The sequence below is a fragment of the Phocoena phocoena genome, chromosome 15 (assembly GCF_963924675.1).
Source record: "Phocoena phocoena chromosome 15, mPhoPho1.1, whole genome shotgun sequence".
Lineage (NCBI taxonomy): Eukaryota > Metazoa > Chordata > Mammalia > Artiodactyla > Phocoenidae > Phocoena > Phocoena phocoena.
The window spans coordinates 5,986,580-5,994,825 of NC_089233.1; positions in this window are offsets into that span (position 1 = coordinate 5,986,580).

The window sequence follows — 8,246 nt, forward strand, 5'->3', positions numbered from 1 at the left end:
ACAGCCTGCTGAAATTAGCCAATCCTAACCCTGCTCACCCTGCATCGCCCATTCCTTCCCATGGAAACCACAATGAAAGCCCGTGCCCATGCTTTCCCCCTTGCTCCTTCTACTCCTGACCAACCCTGGTGCTTCTCCACATGGCCCTGAGTGGCATGTCATGCCATGCTTCCTACTTCTGGGTCTATGAGTGTATAAACTTCTTCCTTCATGACAATCATTTCTATTCTGTGTATCTTCCCACACCTGATTAAAGCAAACCCCAAGTACATTTTAAGGTACATACACCAATTATCTTCCTCCTCCTTTCACATGTGAACCACTACTGGGTCCTTGTAGGGGACCCAGCAGGTTCTGGGTCATCCCCATGGAGCACAACTTTGGGTGTTTCCAGAAATCACAAAGACCCCGGGCCCTCCCACCCACAAGCCACCAGGAACTGAGGCTGGAGATCTGTTGTGAAAAGGCCAACCTGGAGTTATGGTAAAACCACAAGACTGGAAGGGAACTTGCTGGCTATTATAAGGGACTGTTCTCTCCTCTAAACCCTGAACACTGGCTTAGGCTAATGAAAAATGTATCCTGAGACTTTGGAGCAGTGATTCCGTAACACTTTTTTCTACAGACATTTAAAAAACCAACTTTTAAATAAAGACAGCAAAACAGTAACCAGATATTTTGACCAAGGGGGAACCTGTATTATGAAAATTAGGTTTGGCAATTAGAAAGGTTACTGTGGGGGTAGGTACAGGATGCAACAGGAGAGTCCTGGAAGGTAGAGGAAATCGTGTCTTTGCTGGTGCCTAAGGATGCGTAGTAGGCATAAAGGGGAGGGAGAGCCTGTGGGAGTGGAAGGTAGGAGTGGGGAGAACCCGCTGAGAGTGTGCTTGGTGGCAGGTAGTGGCACATGAGCCAACAGTGGTGCAAGCAATAGTGACATCTAATGATCTTTCACACCAAGCCCTGCAGTCACAGGTTCCAGAATTAGTGCAATGTGAAGGACCCCGGTCTCTACCTTTCCACACTGCTCTACCCTTCTGTCTGTCAAGACAGTTGCCACAACTGGTTAACTTCCCTCCAACTATGAAATTGCTCAACTTTTGCCAACATCTTCATTTGGGAGTATGATATGAGAAGCAGCCACAAATATATATGTGATAAGCACACAAAATCAGAGGCACGCTATATGCTACAATAGAAATATAGCCATCCCAGGTTAATCCATTCCCCAAAACAATTCTAAGATCAAAGGAGTCTATATCACACTATTTTTTTTTATATCACACTATTTTAAGTGAGAAAATAAGAATGCATTCACCATCTGTCCAAAAATTCCAACCGATTTCTCTGAATATCACTAAAACCCTCCTGAACACCTATAAAACAATTCTCCAAACATTTCTGCATAATATAAACATTTTAAACACTAATTACCTATTTAACACTTAATGAACTGCATAGTGATTACACTTGTGAGCAGTACATGATGACATGCACTATACTATATCTGATGAGAATTAAATATTCCCTTTAACCTACAACAGACATGTACCACAAAGCAAACAATGTAATAATGTGTAAAAGACATATCATTAATGCCATAGGGTTTAGCAAAATAAAAATAACAGGATATATTTTTTTAAATGGTTACTTACCAAATGATTCTGGTAATGGAGGACTAGGGTGACAGACAACTCTCTCACTAACGATAATTAAACAAATGGACAAAATACACAAAACATCTGCTCAAAATTAAGAGAACTAATAAGGTAGTAATTACCAGGTCAATATCCAAGAGAAACACCAGAGAGTGAGTTCAGCATTTTAGGACTGCTTTACCCAGAGGGCTATTTGCTAATTCCAGTACAAGTGGTTGAGAGTCTAAGCAGTACTTTTGACAGCCTATCATGACCACAAAGACAAAAGTCAGAGTCCAGGGCCCTCCAAGGATGAGGGTCCTGGTAAATGTCTGTTGTATTACTTAGAGTTCTCCAGAGAAATGGAACCAACAGGAGAGAGAGAGACAGAGACAGACAGAGAGAAAGATAGATACAGAGTCAGAAAGATACATAGGTAGATAGATGTAAAGAGATTTATCATAAGGAACTGACTCACATGATTATGAAGGCCAGCAAGTAAAAAATCTGCAGAGCCAATGTCCTGGTTCAAGGCGGAAGGCCAGAAGCTGCTGAAGAACCAGAAAGATCCAATGTTCCAGTTCAATTCCTCCTGTCACGCAGGAGGAATTATCTTTTACTTGGGGGAGGTCAGCCTTTTGTTCTATTCAGGTCTTCAACTGATTGGGTGAGCAACATCCACATTATGGAGGGCAATCTGTTTTCAGTCTACCAATTTAAATGTCAACCTCATCCAAAAAACTCCCTCACAGAAACATCCAGAATAATGTTTGACCAAATATCTGGGCATCTTAGGGCTCAGTCAAGTTGACAAATAAAATTAACCACCACACCTGTGTTTTGGGTTGGGATTCGAGGAATAAGGGTGCATTAGAAGATGAACATTCTTCCCAAGGACTGGAGCCCAGCTTTGAGTCATCTGGGTGGTCCAGAAAATCTCAAATCCTAAAATTAGATAAAGGTGATTCTAGACTGTTGACATCTTTGGGTACATGGCAAGATGAAAATGAAAACCTTATCTGGGCAAAGATAAAATCATTTTAGGTCTCAAATTATTCCTACACAATTTTAAAAATAAAATGTTAGACACAACATTGGTAACCAAGCGTATGAGAGGACAAGAACCAGTCAAAACAACATGTTAGTAATAGCAACAATCCCACAGGAACTTCAGAAAATGGCAAACACATGATATTTACTACAGAATTAAAATGCATGACAAGAATAGCATATAACTATGGAGAAGGATAACAAAGGAGCTAAGGTATTCTAAGATCCTTGCATTATCCAGGAAGAGAAAGTACTAATCATTGGTTGCTGGTAAACATTTAGCAACCAGCTCCCTGTAGGATAAAAGCCATGATCTGAAGCCTTTGTTACTTTCTATGGTATAAATGCTCTACCATGGCCGATGTCAAGCCACCAAGAGGTTACTGAACACGGAGTTGGGAGGAGATGGACATTCTTGGCTCTCCTGAGCCAGTCTGAGCTGGCTCCACCACAGCTCTGAATTAGTCCTTGAAAATGGAATATAAAAAATAATCAATCCGGGCTTCCCTGGTGGCACAGTGGTTGACAGTCCGCCTGCCGATGCAGGGGACACGGGTTTGTGCCCCGGTCCAGGAAGATTTCACATGCTGTGGAGCGGCTGGGCCCGTGAGCCATGGCCGCTGAGCCTGTGCGTCTGGAGCCTGTGCTCTGCAGCGGGAGAGGCCACAACAGTGAGAGGCCCGTGTACCACAAAAAAAAAAAAAAACAAAAAAACCAAAAATCAATCCACGGGACTTCCCTGGCAGTCCAGTGGTTAAGACTCCAAGCTTCTGGGCTTCCCCGGTGGCACAGTGGTTGAGAGTCCGTCTGCCGATACAGGGGACATGGGTTTGTGCCCCGGTCCGGGAGGATCCCACATGCCGCGGAGCAGCTGGGCCTGTGAGCCATGGCCGCTGAGCCTGCGCGTCCAGAGCCTGTGCTCTGCAGCGGGAGAAGCCACAACAGTGAGAAGCCCGCGTATCGCAAAAAAAAAAAAAAAAAAAGACTCCAAGCTTCTAATGCAGGGGACTCAGGTTCAATCCCTGGTCAGGGAACTAATATCCCATATGATGCACGGCGCGGCCAAAAAATAAAATTAAAAAATAAAATTAAAAAATAAAAATCAATCCAAAAGAAGGCAAGAAAGAAGAGAAAAAGAAACAGAATAGGACAAAAATAAAGTAAATGATAAGATGGTAGGGTTCAACTCCAATATATCAGTAATTACTTTAAATGTAAATGGACTGGATGTTTCAAGTTAAAAGATAAACATGCTATAAAAATAAAATGCAACTATATGTTGTTTATGAGCAGCTCATCTAATAACATAAGGTAATAGAAAAGTTTAAAGTAAAAAGAGAGAAAAAGATATACTGGGCAAACACTAACCAAAAGAAAGCTGGCGATGCTATATTAATATCAGAGAAGGAAACGTTAAGACAAAAAGCACTATCAGAAAGGAACATTTCATAATGGTAAAACATTCACTTTATCAAAAAACCTAACATATTATATAAAATAGAGGCACCTATAATATAGCCTCAAAATACATAAAGGAAAAAAATGACAGAATTAGAGATAGACAAATCTACAATCATTTGGGATGTATTAACACACCTTTCTTAGCAACTGAAAGAATAAACAAGCAAAACCAAATCAGTAGTTAAGCTAGAAATTATGCAGTTAAGGCAGAAATCTTTAACAAAAATATAACTTAAAACTTCCATGTTGGGCTCCCCTGGTGGTGCAGTGGTTAAGAATCCAACTGCCAATGCAGGGGACACAGGTTCAAGCCCTGGTCCTGGAAGATCCCACATGCCGCGGAGCAACTAAGCCCATGCACCACAACTACTTCTATAAGTTTCTGTCAAATGAGGTAATGATAGAGCCTTATGATAGAGCCCGCGAGCCACAACTACTGAGCCTGTGTGCTGCAACTACTGAAGCCCGCGTGCCTAGAGGCTGTGCTCCGCGACAAGAGAAGCTACCACAATGAGAAGCCCACGCACCGCAACGAAGGGTAGTCCCTGCTCGCCGCAACTAGAGAAAGCCCGTGTGCAGCAACGAAGACCCAGAGCAGCCAAAAATAAATAAATAAATAAATTTTTTAAAAAAACTCCCATGTTTAGAAATTTTAAAATGCTAATTCTACACAAACGCCTCCAGAAAACTGAAGAGAAAGGAATACTTCTGAACGCATTTTACGAGGCCAGAATTACTCGGATACCAAAACTAGAAATTACAAGAAAAGTAAATTACAAAACAATACCCTCCATAAGCAAAGATTTTAAATTATATTTTAAATTGTCAAATTCTTAACAAAATTTTAACAACTGAATACAATATTGTATAAAAAGAATAATACATCAAGACCAAGTAGGACTTTTCCCAACAATGCAAGTTTAGTTTAACACCCTGAAATCAATCAGTGTAAAAACTATAAAACTTATAGAAAAATACAGGAAAAAAAATCTATATAACCTTGAATTAAGCAAAAATTTCTTAAACAGGACACTTGATAAATGGACTTCCTCAAAATTAAGATCTTCTGCTCTTTGAGAGACATTAAGAGAATGAACCAAGAGAAGCCACAGACTGGGGAAGAAAAAAATTGGGAAATAATAAATTATGACAATCAATTTGGTACAGTATTCTCAAACAGTAATTGCCACAATTTATTGGCTGCTTTTAATGTGTCACGCACTCAAGTACTGTATATATGTCATCTATTTTAATCCTTAGAACCACCCTAAGAGGTGGGAACTATTATCCTCATTTGACAGAAACTTATAGAAGTTGATTGACTTGCCCAAAGTCATATATGTACTGTAGCTGGTAAGCTGCAGAGTAAGAATTTGAACCCAGTTCAATTTATTTCCAGTCAATGAACTCTCTTAAGCTGTCCATCATACTACCTTTTTATTAAAATAATAGAAGATTCCATAAAAACATGAAAAAAATGTGTCAGAAACAAAATGTGTAAGAAGTGGCCCTGGCCTCCAGGAGATTTACAGGCTTGCAGACTACAGATTTCACTTACCAAATTTGGAAAACGATACTTAGTATTCATAAGTATGCTTATCTGCTTGTTCTTGTAAGTATGGTTATTAGTGATTGTATGCTATTTATATACCACCTGAGACTATCTTACGTCCCTAGACATCCCATAAACTGGTCCCATCCCTGCGCTATGGAAATGAACTGGGTGAGCAGCCTAGAGTGGAAAAACCTGCATGCATTTTTCAATCCCTCTGCACTAATTGTATAAAATCCTTTCTATAGGAAACCTTCCCCCCTTGGGGCCACACCCAGCAATTGGGGCAATATCTAAATCATAAGGATTATTAAGTATTAACACAGAGTATGCATTTAGGTTTTTGTCCTTCTGTTAACTTATAGCTTTTATATGCATTGATTCAGTAACATTTCCAAGAGTCTTGTGGTGAATAGGTGGCAGGCCTTAACCCATGTAAGAGAAATGGAGGCAAATTGGCAGTAAGTGTTCACTGTCATTCAGCTGGTGGTACAAGCAAGAACCAATCTTCTTACTCTCCAAATCAACATTCCAGAAACTAAATCAAAGGTCTCCTGAACAGAAGGAAATCCTTAGATGTTTGCAAACACATAACCTTTCCAACCTATGATTGGTTATGTTCCTGATGTGTCTATACAAACCCCCTTCCCATTCACAACTGGGGGTAACCAGTCGAAACCCCAGACTGTTTTCATTTATTCATAGCTTCATTCAACAAACATTAACTAGGAACTTCCAGGTTCGAAGCACCATGCATTTCCTTGTATTTAAAATATGTGTGAACTGGTTTCATCCTAGTCTCTAAGTTCCTTGAGGACAGTGGAATTTTACCCAACTCTTCTGTACACTGCACAAAATGCTTGACACAATACTTGGCACTTGGTGAATACTCATTATTTGATGACTTGAAGCTTGATCAAAGCTTCAATTCAATCCTATTCCAATTCCAACTGAGAGGGGCTGGGACAAGATGGCGGAGCGGAAGGACCTTGAGCTCACCTCCTATCACGAGCTCACCTCCTATCATAAGCTCACCAAAATCACAACTGCTGAACAACCATCTATAATAAAGACCAGAACCTACCAAAAAAGATCTTCTACACCCAAAGACACAAACAAGAAACCACAACGAGATGGTAGGAGGGGCGCTCTTGCAATATTATCAATTCCAAGTGAATCTATTAAGCAAATAAAATCATCCCATGGCAGTGTCCAACCACTCTCTTCCTCCTGTTTCCCATTTCTAAGTACCACCTTCCCTGGAATTAATCTTTTAAAAGGCAGAGTCCTCATATTGGATACTAGATCAAGGTCATTACACTAGTCTAAAAAACAAACACTAAAAATAACTTGCCCTTCTTGTAACTCAAACTGGCTCTTACACCAGAACATGATGGGATTAGGGGCTATGTTCTGGACTAGGCATCAGGTCAGCCCTGCCACTGACTTACATCAAAACCTTCCTCAACTCTCAAAATCCTCTGGTCCTGTTTCTTCAGTACAGAACAAGATGGTTTCACTTCGAGCCCCTGTGGAACTAAGAGTCTATCATCTGGAATGGCTCATAAAACATGAAAGGAAATGCATCAAACGGTAAGCTTTGCTTAGGCTGAAAAGCAAAATATTAACTCAAACGATAGAACCAGTGACTAACATTAAACGTCTCACTGTTACTTTTCTGAGGCTAAATTATTTCTTACCTTGTCATTTATCATAAAGAGCCTGGTATTACTGATTTGCATGTGTCACTCTCATCTGCCCGGATTATAAACTCCTTCAAAGAAGGAACTGTCCTTTGTAAAGAGGTGGGATCTGAATAAAACACGGTAGGTATTTTGACTCTGGGTACCAACTCTACGTACTTCTGGATTAGTTCACCTAACTTGCAGACACACGAGGAATCCTTGCTTCCACGAGTGCTGTCCTTTCTTTACCAGGATGTTGTCTTCAGGAGGGAGTGATTAACTGAAAACGATATTTCACAGCTCTCAATCTGTCCTCGATCGCCCTTAAGACCAAAGGCTTTGTAGCCATGGGACCAAATACAACAATTACTTCCAGGGCGTTACTGCTCCATGAACAGCCCCAGAGAACACAGTGTGACTCTGAAGTAGGGAATTTGACGAGTTCACTTTGGTGAACATCACCTGACAGCCAAGCATTGGGGTCAAACTTGTAAACCACCCCAGAGCCAGGAGAGCCGGTTCAGAATTTCTGTGGGTTCAAGAGCAACCAGTCTAGCGGGAAGAGGGGTTCAGGGCATTGTCTTCCTGTGTTTGGGGGGCAGTTGAACTCTCCCAACTCCCCGGTGCTGTGGCGCCATCTCGGGAACAGGGAACAAGCGATTCTGACCGGGGAAGGGTCGAGAAGGTTCCTTGGAGAGACTTCCACAGAGGGAGACGGGCTCTGACGGGGCCTCTATGAAGGGAGAAAAACATAGGGATTTGTCGGTCCGTGTGGCTCAAAAGGCCCCAATTCTCAGTACCTCATTTCGTGACCAATGCACTTGTGAAAGCGCCAAGGCTCCACACACGTCGGTCCGTGAG